Source organism: Triturus cristatus, chromosome 10 (assembly GCF_964204655.1).
Source record: "Triturus cristatus chromosome 10, aTriCri1.1, whole genome shotgun sequence".
NCBI lineage: Eukaryota > Metazoa > Chordata > Amphibia > Caudata > Salamandridae > Triturus > Triturus cristatus.
The window spans coordinates 846476322-846494313 of record NC_140593.1 but is presented as its reverse complement, the minus strand read 5'-3'; the positions used below and the strand labels follow the sequence as shown (position 1 = coordinate 846494313).

Below are 17992 nucleotides of genomic sequence, written 5' to 3'. Positions count from 1 at the left end.
ACAATTTCTGATGCGTCTTTCAGAAACAAAGCAGTGCTATTTGGCTGCTCTCTCTCTATGTGAGCCACACAAAGTCATGTTTTCTCTCAAGGTGTTGTTTTTTTCACTCTTGCAAGGAAGGGATCAGCCGATATCCTAGCTGCCAGTGAGCAGAAAAAAGGCACTGATGAGAACTGCAGGCACTTTCTGGCACTTGTACTTCTCTGCAAGTCCTGGACCCTTGCCCCATTAACTTCCACCCCAGAAGCAAGGGAGGGCCTGCCAATTCTTGCTCCTAAGAAAGAGGTGTTTGATTCTTGGATTCAAACACGCTCGATCAGGCTCGATCAGGCGAGATTTATATGAGTGGCTCGCAGGACTGAAACACTCACCTGGGAGACCCAGGGTGGCTGAATTCCCAGAATGGCCATTGTTGGGCAAGTCACCTCCTTTCCTCCTGCCTCAATCTAGAATTGGCTGCAAATCACAAGATAGAGTTCAATGTCCGTGTGTACTGCCTACTCCCAGCTACCTCTCTGTCTTCCTTATGTAAATTAAAATTCGCAAGGGGGGACCAATGACAATCTGCTCCTCCCACATAACCAGGAAGCCCTGTTGAACATGTCTGCCTGTGTTGTTGCAGGGACAGTGCCTTCTCCGCCCAAAAGGTGGCAGGAGAGCCTCACAACAAAGATGAGATCAACTGCTTAATGAGAAACCAGCACAGCAGTTAGTGTGATGGAGTGCAAATTTAACGGAAGGTGTGCCTGAGGTGTCCCTTCCAGGAATACATGGAATTGTGATTGAGGGCCCAGCCTGATCGTTGGTGGATTTCTCGTCATATGTTACAGGTCCGTGCAAAGATTGTGGTGTGTGGGGAATGCACTGCAAAAAACAGGACGATTTAAGGGTGTAAAAGAGACCTGTCAGAAGTGGGATTTGAACCCACGCCTCCATAAGGAGACCAGAAGTCTCAGTTGCACTGAAGATCAAGCTCTCTTGAGTCTGGCGCCTTAGACCACTCGGCCATCCTGACTACCCTGGCTATGTACAGGTCTGACTCTTCTGTCTGCACTTGCCAATGTTTGCACTTACAGCGTTCGCAGCAATGTCACAGGTGTAAAGGCCCCACAATACACGATGGCATGATAAAATAAAAAGCTAGGCACAAGAGCGACCACTGATGGATGCGGATTACTTTGTTTCGTCTTGGAAAAGTAAAGGAAGTTTCCCACAGCTCGCTGGGTTCATGGACCGCCTCTTCTTAAGCTTGCATTGAGATAATAAGGTTTTAGAGGGTGCACATAAAAGCAGCTCATGCACAGTGTTTCTGCCCGGTCTCGAACCGGGGACCTTTCGCGTGTTAGGCGAACGTGATGACCACTACACTACAGAAACTAACTTGCTGTGTTTTACTGTTAGAGCAAGGTTCCTCTCAAGGATTCTCTCTACTTCTATTCTGCTGTATCAGCAGCCACTCAGAAAGCGAGGAGCAAGTGTGAAAACTGCAGAGATATCAGCCAACATGCTTGCAATTAGACGTATTAAAAATTTACTTATGCAGGCATCGACAGACAAATATCTGATGCCTAAATGCCAGCAAGTACAGCTTGGGAAAGCATCACCTGGGACACACACAGACTAAGCATGAAGGCAGAAAAAGCATGGATATCCGTTTTTCTTCTGAGGTTCAAAATAATTTGTGCAACAATGCGCCGAGTGTAATGAGAAATAGTCAGGCATTGTCAGTTTTGAGTAGGATTCGTATGTTTACCTCTAAAAAAGGGCTCGTCCGGGATTTGAACCCGGGACCTCTCGCACCCTAAGCGAGAATCATACCCCTAGACCAACGAGCCGAGGCACACAAGAGACACCTTTTGCACCGGCTCCGGGGGTTATTGGCAGCGAGTTGGTGAATGATTCACCCAAAGCAAGCAACTGCACATGCTGCTCTCTTCTGCAATATGGTTGCTGTCTTTTCCATGGCCGTCATCGAACAAGAAATGAAAATACCTCCATCCTTCAGACATTTTGTTTGCTCTAGGTGTATGCTCTCGGTGAGGACAATAAAACAATTTCTGCTCTCATGCCTTGCTTTCATCAAGTAGGCCCACCCTTCAGTACAAAAGGACGTGCAAACGAATGGCGCAAACTATCGTCACTTCTCTTTTTGAGCTGTCACTGATGCCCCTGGAGCACAGTATGTCACGCTGGTGAGGGATAGACAGCTTCCATTATCTCAGCTTTCCTATAAGTTGAGAGAGTAAATGCAAACAATAAGCTGCAGTTTCTGCCCGGTCTCGAACAAGGGACCTTTCGCGTGTAAAGCGAACGTGATAACCACTACACCACAGAAACAGATACTCTTGCAGCAATCTTCTTGGCATGTAGTGGGCTGGAAAGCACAGACCAAGGGCCAATGTCCATGAAGCTCAACGTTGGACCCTCCTTACCCGATCTCTTTCTTTGGAAGAAAGGAACGAGGACCACTTTTATTCCAAAAGGCGATTTTAAAACCATACCTGAAATCACGCTAGAAAAACACTTTGAATTTAATGTTCCTACACTGATGGTCCACCCCAGAAAAGCAGTTGCAAAGAAGTCCGGCACTGAAATTCTATACGCCAAAACTGGGAAACAGCGTGCAGGGAAAGGAACTTTTTCACCATACACGGCGTCTTATAGCATTGAAAAGAAGAAATGGTCCTACATAATAAGCAGCCTAAAAATAATTCCACAACATGGGCTCGTCCGGGATTTGAACCCGGGACCTCTCGCACCCGAAGCGAGAATCATACCCCTAGACCAACAAGCCTGATTCTCCTGTCAGCAATTTGAACAATTTCTGATGCGTCTTTCAGAAACAAAGCAGTGCTATTTGGCTGCTCTCTCTCTATGTGAGCCACACAAAGTCATGTTTTCTCTCAAGGTGTTGTTTTTTTCACTCTTGCAAGGAAGGGATCAGCCGATATCCTAGCTGCCAGTGAGCAGAAAAAAGGCACTGATGAGAACTGCAGGCACTTTCTGGCACTTGTACTTCTCTGCAAGTCCTGGACCCTTGCCCCATTAACTTCCACCCCAGAAGCAAGGGAGGGCCTGCCAATTCTTGCTCCTAAGAAAGAGGTGTTTGATTCTTGGATTCAAACACGCTCGATCAGGCTCGATCAGGCGAGATTTATATGAGTGGCTCGCAGGACTGAAACACTCACCTGGGAGACCCAGGGTGGCTGAATTCCCAGAATGGCCATTGTTGGGCAAGTCACCTCCTTTCCTCCTGCCTCAATCTAGAATTGGCTGCAAATCACAAGATAGAGTTCAATGTCCGTGTGTACTGCCTACTCCCAGCTACCTCTCTGTCTTCCTTATGTAAATTAAAATTCGCAAGGGGGGACCAATGACAATCTGCTCCTCCCACATAACCAGGAAGCCCTGTTGAACATGTCTGCCTGTGTTGTTGCAGGGACAGTGCCTTCTCCGCCCAAAAGGTGGCAGGAGAGCCTCACAACAAAGATGAGATCAACTGCTTAATGAGAAACCAGCACAGCAGTTAGTGTGATGGAGTGCAAATTTAACGGAAGGTGTGCCTGAGGTGTCCCTTCCAGGAATACATGGAATTGTGATTGAGGGCCCAGCCTGATCGTTGGTGGATTTCTCGTCATATGTTACAGGTCCGTGCAAAGATTGTGGTGTGTGGGGAATGCACTGCAAAAAACAGGACGATTTAAGGGTGTAAAAGAGACCTGTCAGAAGTGGGATTTGAACCCACGCCTCCATAAGGAGACCAGAAGTCTCAGTTGCACTGAAGATCAAGCTCTCTTGAGTCTGGCGCCTTAGACCACTCGGCCATCCTGACTACCCTGGCTATGTACAGGTCTGACTCTTCTGTCTGCACTTGCCAATGTTTGCACTTACAGCGTTCGCAGCAATGTCACAGGTGTAAAGGCCCCACAATACACGATGGCATGATAAAATAAAAAGCTAGGCACAAGAGCGACCACTGATGGATGCGGATTACTTTGTTTCGTCTTGGAAAAGTAAAGGAAGTTTCCCACAGCTCGCTGGGTTCATGGACCGCCTCTTCTTAAGCTTGCATTGAGATAATAAGGTTTTAGAGGGTGCACATAAAAGCAGCTCATGCACAGTGTTTCTGCCCGGTCTCGAACTGGGGACCTTTCGCGTGTTAGGCGAACGTGATGACCACTACACTACAGAAACTAACTTGCTGTGTTTTACTGTTAGAGCAAGGTTCCTCTCAAGGATTCTCTCTACTTCTATTCTGCTGTATCAGCAGCCACTCAGAAAGCGAGGAGCAAGTGTGAAAACTGCAGAGATATCAGCCAACATGCTTGCAATTAGACGTATTAAAAATTTACTTATGCAGGCATCGACAGACAAATATCTGATGCCTAAATGCCAGCAAGTACAGCTTGGGAAAGCATCACCTGGGACACACACAGACTAAGCATGAAGGCAGAAAAAGCATGGATATCCGTTTTTCTTCTGAGGTTCAAAATAATTTGTGCAACAATGCGCCGAGTGTAATGAGAAATAGTCAGGCATTGTCAGTTTTGAGTAGGATTCGTATGTTTACCTCTAAAAAAGGGCTCGTCCGGGATTTGAACCCGGGACCTCTCGCACCCTAAGCGAGAATCATACCCCTAGACCAACGAGCCGAGGCACACAAGAGACACCTTTTGCACCGGCTCCGGGGGTTATTGGCAGCGAGTTGGTGAATGATTCACCCAAAGCAAGCAACTGCACATGCTGCTCTCTTCTGCAATATGGTTGCTGTCTTTTCCATGGCCGTCATCGAACAAGAAATGAAAATACCTCCATCCTTCAGACATTTTGTTTGCTCTAGGTGTATGCTCTCGGTGAGGACAATAAAACAATTTCTGCTCTCATGCCTTGCTTTCATCAAGTAGGCCCACCCTTCAGTACAAAAGGACGTGCAAACGAATGGCGCAAACTATCGTCACTTCTCTTTTTGAGCTGTCACTGATGCCCCTGGAGCACAGTATGTCACGCTGGTGAGGGATAGACAGCTTCCATTATCTCAGCTTTCCTATAAGTTGAGAGAGTAAATGCAAACAATAAGCTGCAGTTTCTGCCCGGTCTCGAACAAGGGACCTTTCGCGTGTAAAGCGAACGTGATAACCACTACACCACAGAAACAGATACTCTTGCAGCAATCTTCTTGGCATGTAGTGGGCTGGAAAGCACAGACCAAGGGCCAATGTCCATGAAGCTCAACGTTGGACCCTCCTTACCCGATCTCTTTCTTTGGAAGAAAGGAACGAGGACCACTTTTATTCCAAAAGGCGATTTTAAAACCATACCTGAAATCACGCTAGAAAAACACTTTGAATTTAATGTTCCTACACTGATGGTCCACCCCAGAAAAGCAGTTGCAAAGAAGTCCGGCACTGAAATTCTATACGCCAAAACTGGGAAACAGCGTGCAGGGAAAGGAACTTTTTCACCATACACGGCGTCTTATAGCATTGAAAAGAAGAAATGGTCCTACATAATAAGCAGCCTAAAAATAATTCCACAACATGGGCTCGTCCGGGATTTGAACCCGGGACCTCTCGCACCCGAAGCGAGAATCATACCCCTAGACCAACAAGCCTGATTCCCCTGTCAGCAATTTGAACAATTTCTGATGCGTCTTTCAGAAACAAAGCAGTGCTATTTGGCTGCTCTCTCTCTATGTGAGCCACACAAAGTCATGTTTTCTCTCAAGGTGTTGTTTTTTTCACTCTTGCAAGGAAGGGATCAGCCGATATCCTAGCTGCCAGTGAGCAGAAAAAAGGCACTGATGAGAACTGCAGGCACTTTCTGGCACTTGTACTTCTCTGCAAGTCCTGGACCCTTGCCCCATTAACTTCCACCCCAGAAGCAAGGGAGGGCCTGCCAATTCTTGCTCCTAAGAAAGAGGTGTTTGATTCTTGGATTCAAACACGCTCGATCAGGCTCGATCAGGCGAGATTTATATGAGTGGCTCGCAGGACTGAAACACTCACCTGGGAGACCCAGGGTGGCTGAATTCCCAGAATGGCCATTGTTGGGCAAGTCACCTCCTTTCCTCCTGCCTCAATCTAGAATTGGCTGCAAATCACAAGATAGAGTTCAATGTCCGTGTGTACTGCCTACTCCCAGCTACCTCTCTGTCTTCCTTATGTAAATTAAAATTCGCAAGGGGGGACCAATGACAATCTGCTCCTCCCACATAACCAGGAAGCCCTGTTGAACATGTCTGCCTGTGTTGTTGCAGGGACAGTGCCTTCTCCGCCCAAAAGGTGGCAGGAGAGCCTCACAACAAAGATGGGATCAACTGCTTAATGAAAAACCAGCACAGCAGTTAGTGTGATGGAGTGCAAATTTAACGGAAGGTGTGCCTGAGGTGTCCCTTCCAGGAATACATGGAATTGTGATTGAGGGCCCAGCCTGATCGTTGGTGGATTTCTCGTCATATGTTACAGGTCCATGCAAAGATTGTGGTGTGTGGGGAATGCACTGCAAAAAACAGGACGATTTAAGGGTGTAAAAGAGACCTGTCAGAAGTGGGATTTGAACCCACGCCTCCATGAGGAGACCAGAAGTCTCAGTTGCACTGAAGATCAAGCTCTCTTGAGTCTGGCGCCTTAGACCACTCGGCCATCCTGACAGCCCTGGCTATGTACAGGTCTGACTCTTCTGTCTGCACTTGCCAATGTTTGCACTTACAGCGTTCGCAGCAATGTCACAGGTGTAAAGGCCCCACAATACACGATGGCATGATAAAAAAAAAGCTAGGCACAAGAGCGACCACTGATGGATGCGGATTACTTTGTTTCGTCTTGGAAAAGTAAAAGAAGTTTCCCACAGCTCGCTGGGTTCATGGACCGCCTCTTCTTAAGCTTGCATTGAGATAATAAGGTTTTAGAGGGTGCACATAAAAGCAGCTCATGCACAGTGTTTCTGCCCGGTCTCGAACCGGGGACCTTTCGCGTGTTAGGCGAACGTGATGACCACTACACTACAGAAACTAACTTGCTGTGTTTTACTGTTAGAGCAAGGTTCCTCTCAAGGATTCTCTCTACTTCTATTCTGCTGTATCAGCAGCCACTCAGAAAGCGAGGAGCAAGTGTGAAAACTGCAGAGATATCAGCCAACATGCTTGCAATTAGACGTATTAAAAATTTACTTATGCAGGCATCGACAGACAAATATCTGATGCCTAAATGCCAGCAAGTACAGCTTGGGAAAGCATCACCTGGGACACACACAGACTAAGCATGAAGGCAGAAAAAGCATGGATTTCCGTTTTTCTTCTGAGGTTCAAAATAATTTGTGCAACAATGCGCCGAGTGTAATGAGAAATAGTCAGGCATTGTCAGTTTTGAGTAGGATTCGTATGTTTACCTCTAAAAAAGGGCTCGTCCGGGATTTGAACCCGGGACCTCTCGCACCCTAAGCGAGAATCATACCCCTAGACCAACGAGCAGAGGAACACAAGAGTCACCTTTTGCACCGGCTCCGGGGGTTATTGGCAGCGAGTTGGTGAATGATTCACCCAAAGCAAGCAACTGCACATGCTGCTCTCTTCTGCAATATGGTTGCTGTCTTTTCCATGGCCGTCATCGAACAAGAAATGAAAATACCTCCATCCTTCAGACATTTTGTTTGCTCTAGGTGTATGCTCTCGGTGAGGACAATAAAACAATTTCTGCTCTCATGCCTTGCTTTCATCAAGTAGGCCCACCCTTCAGTACAAAAGGACGTGCAAACGAATGGCGCAAACTATCGTCACTTCTCTTTTTGAGCTGTCACTGATGCCCCTGGAGCACAGTACGTCACGCTGGTGAGGGATAGACAGCTTCCATTATCTCAGCTTTCCTATAAGTTGAGAGAGTAAACGCAAACAATAAGCTGCTGTTTCTGCCCGGTCTCGAACCAGGGACCTTTCGCGTGTAAAGCGAACGTGATAACCACTACACCACAGAAACAGATACTCTTGCAGCAATCTTCTTGGCATGTAGTGGGCTGGAAAGCACAGACCAAGGGCCAATGTCCATGAAGCTCAACGTTGGACCCTCCTTACCCGATCTCTTTCTTTGGAAGAAAGGAACGAGGACCACTTTTATTCCAAAAGGCGATTTTAAAACCATACCTGAAATCACGCTAGAAAAACACTTTGAATTTAATGTTCCTACACTGATGGTCCACCCCAGAAAAGCAGTTGCAAAGAAGTCCGGCACTGAAATTCTATACGCCAAAACTGGGAAACAGCGTGCAGGGAAAGGAACTTTTTCACCATACACGGCGTCTTATAGCATTGAAAAGAAGAAATGGTCCTACATAATAAGCAGCCTAAAAATAATTCCACAACATGGGCTCGTCCGGGATTTGAACCCGGGACCTCTCGCACCCGAAGCGAGAATCATACCCCTAGACCAACGAGCCTGATTCCCCTGTCAGCAATTTGAACAATTTCTGATGCGTCTTTCAGAAACAAAGCAGTGCTATTTGGCTGCTCTCTCTCTATGTGAGCCACACAAAGTCATGTTTTCTCTCAAGGTGTTGTTTTTTTCACTCTTGCAAGGAAGGGATCAGCCGATATCCTAGCTGCCAGTGAGCAGAAAAAAGGCACTGATGAGAACTGCAGGCACTTTCTGGCACTTGTACTTCTCTGCAAGTCCTGGACCCTTGCCCCATTAACTTCCACCCCAGAAGCAAGGGAGGGCCTGCCAATTCTTGCTCCTAAGAAAGAGGTGTTTGATTCTTAGATTCAAACACGCTCGATCAGGCTCGATCAGGCGAGATTTATATGAGTGGCTCGCAGGACTAAAACACTCACCTGGGAGACCCAGGGTGGCTGAATTCCCAGAATGGCCATTGTTGGGCAAGTCACCTCCTTTCCTCCTGCCTCAATCTAGAATTGGCTGCAAATCACAAGATAGAGTTCAATGTCCGTGTGTACTGCCTACTCCCAGCTACCTCTCTGTCTTCCTTATGTAAATTAAAATTCGCAAGGGGGGACCAATGACAATCTGCTCCTCCCACATAACCAGGAAGCCCTGTTGAACATGTCTGCCTGTGTTGTTGCAGGGACAGTGCCTTCTCCGCCCAAAAGGTGGCAGGAGAGCCTCACAACAAAGATAGGATCAACTGCTTAATGAGAAACCAGCACAGCAGTTAGTGTGATGGAGTGCAAATTTAACGGAAGGTGTGCCTGAGGTGTCCCTTCCAGGAATACATGGAATTGTGATTGAGGGCCCAGCCTGATCGTTGGTGGATTTCTCGTCATATGTTACAGGTCCGTGCAAAGATTGTGGTGTGTGGGGAATGCACTGCAAAAAACAGGACGATTTAAGGGTGTAAAAGAGACCTGTCAGAGGTGGGATTTGAACCCACGCCTCCATGAGGAGACCAGAAGTCTCAGTTGCACTGAAGATCAAGCTCTCTTGAGTCTGGCGCCTTAGACCACTCGGCCATCCTGACAGCCCTGGCTATGTACAGGTCTGACTCTTCTGTCTGCACTTGCCAATGTTTGCACTTACAGCGTTCGCAGCAATGTCACAGGTGTAAAGGCCCCACAATACACGATGGCATGATAAAATAAAAAGCTAGGCACAAGAGCGACCACTGATGGATGCGGATTACTTTGTTTCGTCTTGGAAAAGTAAAGGAAGTTTCCCACAGCTCGCTGGGTTCATGGACCGCCTCTTCTTAAGCTTGCATTGAGATAATAAGGTTTTAGAGGGTGCACATAAAAGCAGCTCATGCACAGTGTTTCTGCCCGGTCTCGAACCGGGGACCTTTCGCGTGTTAGGCGAACGTGATGACCACTACACTACAGAAACTAACTTGCTGTGTTTTACTGTTAAAGCAAGGTTCCTCTCAATGATTCTCTCTACTTCTATTCTGCTGTATCAGCAGCCACTCAGAAAGCGAGGAGCAAGTGTGAAAACTGCAGAGATATCAGCCAACATGCTTGCAATTAGACGTATTAAAAATTTACTTATGCAGGCATCGACAGACAAATATCTGATGCCTAAATGCCAGCAAGTACAGCTTGGGAAAGCATCACCTGGGACACACACAGACTAAGCATGAAGGCAGAAAAAGCATGGATATCCGTTTTTCTTCTGAGGTTCAAAATAATTTGTGCAACAATGCGCCGAGTGTAATGAGAAATAGTCAGGCATTGTCAGTTTTGAGTAGGATTTGTATGTTTACCTCTAAAAAAAGGGCTCGTCCGGGATTTGAACCCGGGACCTCTCGCACCCTAAGCGAGAATCATACCCCTAGACCAACGAGCCGAGGCACACAAGAGACACCTTTTGCACCGGCTCCGGGGGTTATTGGCAGCGAGTTGGTGAATGATTCACCCAAAGCAAGCAACTGCACATGCTGCTCTCTTCTGCAATATGGTTGCTGTCTTTTCCATGGCCGTCATCGAACAAGAAATGAAAATACCTCCATCCTTCAGACATTTTGTTTGCTCTAGGTGTATGCTCTCGGTGAGGACAATAAAACAATTTCTGCTCTCATGCCTTGCTTTCATCAAGTAGGCCCACCCTTCAGTACAAAAGGACGTGCAAACGAATGGCGCAAACTATCGTCACTTCTCTTTTTGAGCTGTCACTGATGCCCCTGGAGCACAGTACGTCACGCTGGTGAGGGATAGACAGCTTCCATTATCTCAGCTTTCCTATAAGTTGAGAGAGTAAATGCAAACAATAAGCTGCTGTTTCTGCCCGGTCTCGAACCAGGGACCTTTCGCGTGTAAAGCGAACGTGATAACCACTACACCACAGAAACAGATACTCTTGCAGCAATCTTCTTGGCATGTAGTGGGCTGGAAAGCACAGACCAAGGGCCAATGTCCATGAAGCTCAACGTTGGACCCTCCTTACCCGATCTCTTTCTTTGGAAGAAAGGAATGAGGACCACTTTTATTCCAAAAGGCGATTTTAAAACCATACCTGAAATCACGCTAGAAAAACACTTTGAATTTAATGTTCCTACACTGATGGTCCACCCCAGAAAAGCAGTTGCAAAGAAGTCCGGCACTGAAATTCTATACGCCAAAACTGGGAAACAGCGTGCAGGGAAAGGAACTTTTTCACCATACACGGCGTCTTATAGCATTGAAAAGAAGAAATGGTCCTACATAATAAGCAGCCTAAAAATAATTCCACAACATGGGCTCGTCCGGGATTTGAACCCGGGACCTCTCGCACCCGAAGCGAGAATCATACCCCTAGACCAACGAGCCTGATTCCCCTGTCAGCAATTTGAACAATTTCTGATGCGTCTTTCAGAAACAAAGCAGTGCTATTTGGCTGCTCTCTCTCTATGTGAGCCACACAAAGTCATGTTTTCTCTCAAGGTGTTGTTTTTTTCACTCTTGCAAGGAAGGGATCAGCCGATATCCTAGCTGCCAGTGAGCAGAAAAAAGGCACTGATGAGAACTGCAGGCACTTTCTGGCACTTGTACTTCTCTGCAAGTCCTGGACCCTTGCCCCATTAACTTCCACCCCAGAAGCAAGGGAGGCCCTGCCAATTCTTGCTCCTAAGAAAGAGGTGTTTGATTCTTGGATTCAAACACACTCGATCAGGCTCGATCAGGCGAGATTTATATGAGTGGCTCGCAGGACTAAAACACTCACCTGGGAGACCCAGGGTGGCTGAATTCCCAGAATGGCCATTGTTGGGCAAGTCACCTCCTTTCCTCCTGCCTCAATCTAGAATTGGCTGCAAATCACAAGATAGAGTTCAATGTCCGTGTGTACTGCCTACTCCCAGCTACCTCTCTGTCTTCCTTATGTAAATTAAAATTCGCAAGGGGGGACCAATGACAATCTGCTCCTCCCACATAACCAGGAAGCCCTGTTGAACATGTCTGCCTGTGTTGTTGCAGGGACAGTGCCTTCTCCGCCCAAAAGGTGGCAGGAGAGCCTCACAACAAAGATGGGATCAACTGCTTAATGAGAAACCAGCACAGCAGTTAGTGTGATGGAGTGCAAATTTAACGGAAGGTGTGCCTGAGGTGTCCCTTCCAGGAATACATGGAATTGTGATTGAGGGCCCAGCCTGATCGTTGGTGGATTTCTCGTCATATGTTACAGGTCCGTGCAAAGATTGTGGTGTGTGGGGAATGCACTGCAAAAAACAGGACGATTTAAGGGTGTAAAAGAGACCTGTCAGAAGTGGGATTTGAACCCACGCCTCCATGAGGAGACCAGAAGTCTCAGTTGCACTGAAGATCAAGCTCTCTTGAGTCTGGCGCCTTAGACCACTCGGCCATCCTGACAGCCCTGGCTATGTACAGGTCTGACTCTTCTGTCTGCACTTGCCAATGTTTGCACTTACAGCGTTCGCAGCAATGTCACAGGTGTAAAGGCCCCACAATACACGATGGCATGATAAAATAAAAAGCTAGGCACAAGAGCGACCACTGATGGATGCGGATTACTTTGTTTCGTCTTGGAAAAGTAAAGGAAGTTTCCCACAGCTCGCTGGGTTCATGGACCGCCTCTTCTTAAGCTTGCATTGAGATAATAAGGTTTTAGAGGGTGCACATAAAAGCAGCTCATGCACAGTGTTTCTGCCCGGTCTCGAACCGGGGACCTTTCGCGTGTTAGGCGAACGTGATGACCACTACACTACAGAAACTAACTTGCTGTGTTTTACTGTTAGAGCAAGGTTCCTCTCAAGGATTCTCTCTACTTCTATTCTGCTGTATCAGCAGCCACTCAGAAAGCGAGGAGCAAGTGTGAAAACTGCAGAGATATCAGCCAACATGCTTGCAATTAGACGTATTAAAAATTTACTTATGCAGGCATCGACAGACAAATATCTGATGCCTAAATGCCAGCAAGTACAGCTTGGGAAAGCATCACCTGGGACACACACAGACTAAGCATGAAGGCAGAAAAAGCATGGATATCCGTTTTTCTTCTGAGGTTCAAAATAATTTGTGCAACAATGCGCCGAGTGTAATGAGAAATAGTCAGGCATTGTCAGTTTTGAGTAGGATTCGTATGTTTACCTCTAAAAAAGGGCTCGTCCGGGATTTGAACCCGGGACCTCTCGCACCCTAAGCGAGAATCATACCCCTAGACCAACGAGCAGAGGAACACAAGAGTCACCTTTTGCACCGGCTCCGGGGGTTATTGGCAGCGAGTTGGTGAATGATTCACCCAAAGCAAGCAACTGCACATGCTGCTCTCTTCTGCAATATGGTTGCTGTCTTTTCCATGGCCGTCATCGAACAAGAAATGAAAATACCTCCATCCTTCAGACATTTTGTTTGCTCTAGGTGTATGCTCTCGGTGAGGACAATAAAACAATTTCTGCTCTCATGCCTTGCTTTCATCAAGTAGGCCCACCCTTCAGTACAAAAGGACGTGCAAACGAATGGCGCAAACTATCGTCACTTCTCTTTTTGAGCTGTCACTGATGCCCCTGGAGCACAGTACGTCACGCTGGTGAGGGATAGACAGCTTCCATTATCTCAGCTTTCCTATAAGTTGAGAGAGTAAACGCAAACAATAAGCTGCTGTTTCTGCCCGGTCTCGAACCAGGGACCTTTCGCGTGTAAAGCGAACGTGATAACCACTACACCACAGAAACAGATACTCTTGCAGCAATCTTCTTGGCATGTAGTGGGCTGGAAAGCACAGACCAAGGGCCAATGTCCATGAAGCTCAACGTTGGACCCTCCTTACCCGATCTCTTTCTTTGGAAGAAAGGAACGAGGACCACTTTTATTCCAAAAGGCGATTTTAAAACCATACCTGAAATCACGCTAGAAAAACACTTTGAATTTAATGTTCCTACACTGATGGTCCACCCCAGAAAAGCAGTTGCAAAGAAGTCCGGCACTGAAATTCTATACGCCAAAACTGGGAAACAGCGTGCAGGGAAAGGAACTTTTTCACCATACACGGCGTCTTATAGCATTGAAAAGAAGAAATGGTCCTACATAATAAGCAGCCTAAAAATAATTCCACCACATGGGCTCGTCCGGGATTTGAACCCGGGACCTCTCGCACCCGAAGCGAGAATCATACCCCTAGACCAACGAGCCTGATTCCCCTGTCAGCAATTTGAACAATTTCTGATGCGTCTTTCAGAAACAAAGCAGTGCTATTTGGCTGCTCTCTCTCTATGTGAGCCACACAAAGTCATGTTTTCTCTCAAGGTGTTGTTTTTTTCACTCTTGCAAGGAAGGGATCAGCCGATATCCTAGCTGCCAGTGAGCAGAAAAAAGGCACTGATGAGAACTGCAGGCACTTTCTGGCACTTGTACTTCTCTGCAAGTCCTGGACCCTTGCCCCATTAACTTCCACCCCAGAAGCAAGGGAGGGCCTGCCAATTCTTGCTCCTAAGAAAGAGGTGTTTGATTCTTGGATTCAAACACGCTCGATCAGGCTCGATCAGGCGAGATTTATATGAGTGGCTCGCAGGACTAAAACACTCACCTGGGAGACCCAGGGTGGCTGAATTCCCAGAATGGCCATTGTTGGGCAAGTCACCTCCTTTCCTCCTGCCTCAATCTAGAATTGGCTGCAAATCACAAGATAGAGTTCAATGTCCGTGTGTACTGCCTACTCCCAGCTACCTCTCTGTCTTCCTTATGTAAATTAAAATTCGCAAGGGGGGACCAATGACAATCTGCTCCTCCCACATAACCAGGAAGCCCTGTTGAACATGTCTGCCTGTGTTGTTGCAGGGACAGTGCCTTCTCCGCCCAAAAGGTGGCAGGAGAGCCTCACAACAAAGATGAGATCAACTGCTTAATGAGAAACCAGCACAGCAGTTAGTGCGATGGAGTGCAAATTTAACGGAAGGTGTGCCTGAGGTGTCCCTTCCAGGAACACATGGAATTGTGATTGAGGGCCCAGCCTGATCGTTGGTGGATTTCTCGTCATATGTTACAGGTCCGTGCAAAGATTGTGGTGTGTGGGGAATGCACTGCAAAAAACAGGACGATTTAAGGGTGTAAAAGAGACCTGTCAGAAGTGGGATTTGAACCCACGCCTCCATGAGGAGACCAGAAGTCTCAGTTGCACTGAAGATCAAGCTCTCTTGAGTCTGGCGCCTTAGACCACTCGGCCATCCTGACAGCCCTGGCTATGTACAGGTCTGACTCTTCTGTCTGCACTTGCCAATGTTTGCACTTACAGCGTTCGCAGCAATGTCACAGGTGTAAAGGCCCCACAATACACGATGGCATGATAAAAAAAAAGCTAGGCACAAGAGCGACCACTGATGGATGCGGATTACTTTGTTTCGTCTTGGAAAAGTAAAAGAAGTTTCCCACAGCTCGCTGGGTTCATGGACCGCCTCTTCTTAAGCTTGCATTGAGATAATAAGGTTTTAGAGGGTGCACATAAAAGCAGCTCATGCACAGTGTTTCTGCCCGGTCTCGAACCGGGGACCTTTCGCGTGTTAGGCGAACGTGATGACCACTACACTACAGAAACTAACTTGCTGTGTTTTACTGTTAGAGCAAGGTTCCTCTCAAGGATTCTCTCTACTTCTATTCTGCTGTATCAGCAGCCACTCAGAAAGCGAGGAGCAAGTGTGAAAACTGCAGAGATATCAACCAAAATGCTTGCAATTAGACGTATTAAAAATTTACTTATGCAGGCATCGACAGACAAATATCTGATGCCTAAATGCCAGCAAGTACAGCTTGGGAAAGCATCACCTGGGACACACACAGACTAAGCATGAAGGCAGAAAAAGCATGGATATCCGTTTTTCTTCTGAGGTTCAAAATAATTTGTGCAACAATGCGCCGAGTGTAATGAGAAATAGTCAGGCATTGTCAGTTTTGAGTAGGATTCGTATGTTTACCTCTAAAAAAGGGCTCGTCCGGGATTTGAACCCGGGACCTCTCGCACCCTAAGCGAGAATCATACCCCTAGACCAACGAGCCGAGGCACACAAGAGTCACCTTTTGCACCGGCTCCGGGGGTTATTGGCAGCGAGTTGGTGAATGATTCACCCAAAGCAAGCAACTGCACATGCTGCTCTCTTCTGCAATATGGTTGCTGTCTTTTCCATGGCCGTCATCGAACAAGAAATGAAAATACCTCTATCCTTCAGACATTTTGTTTGCTCTAGGTGTATGCTCTCGGTGAGGACAATAAAACAATTTCTGCTCTCATGCCTTGCTTTCATCAAGTAGGCCCACCCTTCAGTACAAAAGGACGTGCAAACAAATGGCGCAAACTATCGTCACTTCTCTTTTTGAGCTGTCACTGATGCCCCTGGAGCACAGTACGTCACGCTGGTGAGGGATAGACAGCTTCCATTATCTCAGCTTTCCTATAAGTTGAGAGAGTAAATGCAAACAATAAGCTGCTGTTTCTGCCCAGTCTCGAACCAGGGACCTTTCGCGTGTAAAGCGAACGTGATAACCACTACACCACAGAAACAGATACTCTTGCAGCAATCTTCTTGGCATGTAGTGGGCTGGAAAGCACAGACCAAGGGCCAATGTCCATGAAGCTCAACGTTGGACCCTCCTTACCCGATCTCTTTCTTTGGAAGAAAAGAACGAGGACCACTTTTATTCCAAAAGGCGATTTTAAAACCATACCTGAAATCACGCTAGAAAAACACTTTGAATTTAATGTTCCTACACTGATGGTCCACCCCAGAAAAGCAGTTGCAAAGAAGTCCGGCACTGAAATTCTATATGCCAAAACTGGGAAACAGCGTGCAGGGAAAGGAACTTTTTCACCATACACGGCGTCTTATAGCATTGAAAAGAAGAAATGGTCCTACATAATAAGCAGCCTAAAAATAATTCCACAACATGGGCTCGTCCGGGATTTGAACCCGGGACCTCTCGCACCCGAAGCGAGAATCATACCCCTAGACCAACGAGCCTGATTCCCCTGTCAGCAATTTGAACAATTTCTGATGCGTCTTTCAGAAACAAAGCAGTGCTATTTGGCTGCTCTCTCTCTATGTGAGCCACACAAAGTCATGTTTTCTCTCAAGGTGTTGTTTTTTTCACTCTTGCAAGGAAGGGATCAGCCGATATCCTAGCTGCCAGTGAGCAGAAAAAAGGCACTGATGAGAACTGCAGGCACTTTCTGGCACTTGTACTTCTCTGCAAGTCCTGGACCCTTGCCCCATTAACTTCCACCCCAGAAGCAAGGGAGGGCCTGCCAATTCTTGCTCCTAAGAAAGAGGTGTTTGATTCTTGGATTCAAACACGCTCGATCAGGCTCGATCAGGCGAGATTTATATGAGTGGCTCGCAGGACTAAAACACTCACCTGGGAGACCCAGGGTGGCTGAATTCCCAGAATGGCCATTGTTGGGCAAGTCACCTCCTTTCCTCCTGCCTCAATCTAGAATTGGCTGCAAATCACAAGATAGAGTTCAATGTCCGTGTGTACTGCCTACTCCCAGCTACCTCTCTGTCTTCCTTATGTAAATTAAAATTCGCAAGGGGGGACCAATGACAATCTGCTCCTCCCACATAACCAGGAAGCCCTGTTGAACATGTCTGCCTGTGTTGTTGCAGGGACAGTGCCTTCTCCGCCCAAAAGGTGGCAGGAGAGCCTCACAACAAAGATGGGATCAACTGCTTAATGAGAAACCAGCACAGCAGTTAGTGTGATGGAGTGCAAATTTAACGGAAGGTGTGCCTGAGGTGTCCCTTCCAGGAATACATGGAATTGTGATTGAGGGCCCAGCCTGATCGTTGGTGGATTTCTCGTCATATGTTACAGGTCCGTGCAAAGATTGTGGTGTGTGGGGAATGCACTGCAAAAAACAGGACGATTTAAGGGTGTAAAAGAGACCTGTCAGAAGTGGGATTTGAACCCACGCCTCCATGAGGAGACCAGAAGTCTCAGTTGCACTGAAGATCAAGCTCTCTTGAGTCTGGCGCCTTAGACCACTCGGCCATCCTGACAGCCCTGGCTATGTACAGGTCTGACTCTTCTGTCTGCACTTGCCAATGTTTGCACTTACAGCGTTCGCAGCAATGT

General features: G+C 47.1%; 25 non-coding genes across 25 annotated transcripts; all 25 read right to left on the bottom strand.

The window, feature by feature from the left end:
- Positions 1–903: 903 nt before the first annotated feature.
- On the bottom strand, positions 904–1015 carry TRNAL-CAA (transfer RNA leucine (anticodon CAA)). The gene is made up of 2 exons: positions 978–1015; positions 904–949 (listed from the first exon to the last, which is right to left on the bottom strand). It is a non-coding gene; the product is annotated as a tRNA-Leu (tRNA).
- Positions 1016–1304: 289 nt separating this feature from the next.
- TRNAV-AAC (transfer RNA valine (anticodon AAC)) lies at positions 1305–1377 on the bottom strand. The gene has a single exon. It is a non-coding gene; the product is annotated as a tRNA-Val (tRNA).
- Positions 1378–1763: 386 nt separating this feature from the next.
- Positions 1764–1835, bottom strand: TRNAP-AGG (transfer RNA proline (anticodon AGG)). Its single transcript has one exon. It is a non-coding gene; the product is annotated as a tRNA-Pro (tRNA).
- An 887-nt stretch (positions 1836–2722) lies between these two features.
- Positions 2723–2794, bottom strand: TRNAP-CGG (transfer RNA proline (anticodon CGG)). The gene has a single exon. It is a non-coding gene; the product is annotated as a tRNA-Pro (tRNA).
- A 926-nt stretch (positions 2795–3720) lies between these two features.
- TRNAL-CAA (transfer RNA leucine (anticodon CAA)) lies at positions 3721–3832 on the bottom strand. The gene is made up of 2 exons: positions 3795–3832; positions 3721–3766 (listed from the first exon to the last, which is right to left on the bottom strand). It is a non-coding gene; the product is annotated as a tRNA-Leu (tRNA).
- Positions 3833–4580: 748 nt separating this feature from the next.
- On the bottom strand, positions 4581–4652 carry TRNAP-AGG (transfer RNA proline (anticodon AGG)). Its single transcript has one exon. It is a non-coding gene; the product is annotated as a tRNA-Pro (tRNA).
- An 887-nt stretch (positions 4653–5539) lies between these two features.
- TRNAP-CGG (transfer RNA proline (anticodon CGG)) lies at positions 5540–5611 on the bottom strand. The gene has a single exon. It is a non-coding gene; the product is annotated as a tRNA-Pro (tRNA).
- A 926-nt stretch (positions 5612–6537) lies between these two features.
- TRNAL-CAA (transfer RNA leucine (anticodon CAA)) lies at positions 6538–6649 on the bottom strand. The gene is made up of 2 exons: positions 6612–6649; positions 6538–6583 (listed from the first exon to the last, which is right to left on the bottom strand). It is a non-coding gene; the product is annotated as a tRNA-Leu (tRNA).
- Positions 6650–6937: 288 nt separating this feature from the next.
- Positions 6938–7010, bottom strand: TRNAV-AAC (transfer RNA valine (anticodon AAC)). Its single transcript has one exon. It is a non-coding gene; the product is annotated as a tRNA-Val (tRNA).
- Positions 7011–7897: 887 nt separating this feature from the next.
- Positions 7898–7970, bottom strand: TRNAV-UAC (transfer RNA valine (anticodon UAC)). The gene has a single exon. It is a non-coding gene; the product is annotated as a tRNA-Val (tRNA).
- Positions 7971–8355: 385 nt separating this feature from the next.
- TRNAP-CGG (transfer RNA proline (anticodon CGG)) lies at positions 8356–8427 on the bottom strand. The gene has a single exon. It is a non-coding gene; the product is annotated as a tRNA-Pro (tRNA).
- Positions 8428–9754: 1327 nt separating this feature from the next.
- Positions 9755–9827, bottom strand: TRNAV-AAC (transfer RNA valine (anticodon AAC)). The gene has a single exon. It is a non-coding gene; the product is annotated as a tRNA-Val (tRNA).
- A 387-nt stretch (positions 9828–10214) lies between these two features.
- TRNAP-AGG (transfer RNA proline (anticodon AGG)) lies at positions 10215–10286 on the bottom strand. Its single transcript has one exon. It is a non-coding gene; the product is annotated as a tRNA-Pro (tRNA).
- A 429-nt stretch (positions 10287–10715) lies between these two features.
- On the bottom strand, positions 10716–10788 carry TRNAV-UAC (transfer RNA valine (anticodon UAC)). The gene has a single exon. It is a non-coding gene; the product is annotated as a tRNA-Val (tRNA).
- Positions 10789–11173: 385 nt separating this feature from the next.
- TRNAP-CGG (transfer RNA proline (anticodon CGG)) lies at positions 11174–11245 on the bottom strand. The gene has a single exon. It is a non-coding gene; the product is annotated as a tRNA-Pro (tRNA).
- A 926-nt stretch (positions 11246–12171) lies between these two features.
- TRNAL-CAA (transfer RNA leucine (anticodon CAA)) lies at positions 12172–12283 on the bottom strand. The gene is made up of 2 exons: positions 12246–12283; positions 12172–12217 (listed from the first exon to the last, which is right to left on the bottom strand). It is a non-coding gene; the product is annotated as a tRNA-Leu (tRNA).
- Positions 12284–12572: 289 nt separating this feature from the next.
- TRNAV-AAC (transfer RNA valine (anticodon AAC)) lies at positions 12573–12645 on the bottom strand. Its single transcript has one exon. It is a non-coding gene; the product is annotated as a tRNA-Val (tRNA).
- Positions 12646–13532: 887 nt separating this feature from the next.
- TRNAV-UAC (transfer RNA valine (anticodon UAC)) lies at positions 13533–13605 on the bottom strand. Its single transcript has one exon. It is a non-coding gene; the product is annotated as a tRNA-Val (tRNA).
- Positions 13606–13990: 385 nt separating this feature from the next.
- On the bottom strand, positions 13991–14062 carry TRNAP-CGG (transfer RNA proline (anticodon CGG)). The gene has a single exon. It is a non-coding gene; the product is annotated as a tRNA-Pro (tRNA).
- Positions 14063–14988: 926 nt separating this feature from the next.
- TRNAL-CAA (transfer RNA leucine (anticodon CAA)) lies at positions 14989–15100 on the bottom strand. Its single transcript has 2 exons — positions 15063–15100; positions 14989–15034 (listed from the first exon to the last, which is right to left on the bottom strand). It is a non-coding gene; the product is annotated as a tRNA-Leu (tRNA).
- A 288-nt stretch (positions 15101–15388) lies between these two features.
- TRNAV-AAC (transfer RNA valine (anticodon AAC)) lies at positions 15389–15461 on the bottom strand. The gene has a single exon. It is a non-coding gene; the product is annotated as a tRNA-Val (tRNA).
- Positions 15462–15847: 386 nt separating this feature from the next.
- TRNAP-AGG (transfer RNA proline (anticodon AGG)) lies at positions 15848–15919 on the bottom strand. Its single transcript has one exon. It is a non-coding gene; the product is annotated as a tRNA-Pro (tRNA).
- A 429-nt stretch (positions 15920–16348) lies between these two features.
- On the bottom strand, positions 16349–16421 carry TRNAV-UAC (transfer RNA valine (anticodon UAC)). The gene has a single exon. It is a non-coding gene; the product is annotated as a tRNA-Val (tRNA).
- A 385-nt stretch (positions 16422–16806) lies between these two features.
- TRNAP-CGG (transfer RNA proline (anticodon CGG)) lies at positions 16807–16878 on the bottom strand. The gene has a single exon. It is a non-coding gene; the product is annotated as a tRNA-Pro (tRNA).
- A 926-nt stretch (positions 16879–17804) lies between these two features.
- TRNAL-CAA (transfer RNA leucine (anticodon CAA)) lies at positions 17805–17916 on the bottom strand. The gene is made up of 2 exons: positions 17879–17916; positions 17805–17850 (listed from the first exon to the last, which is right to left on the bottom strand). It is a non-coding gene; the product is annotated as a tRNA-Leu (tRNA).
- Positions 17917–17992: the final 76 nt, after the last annotated feature.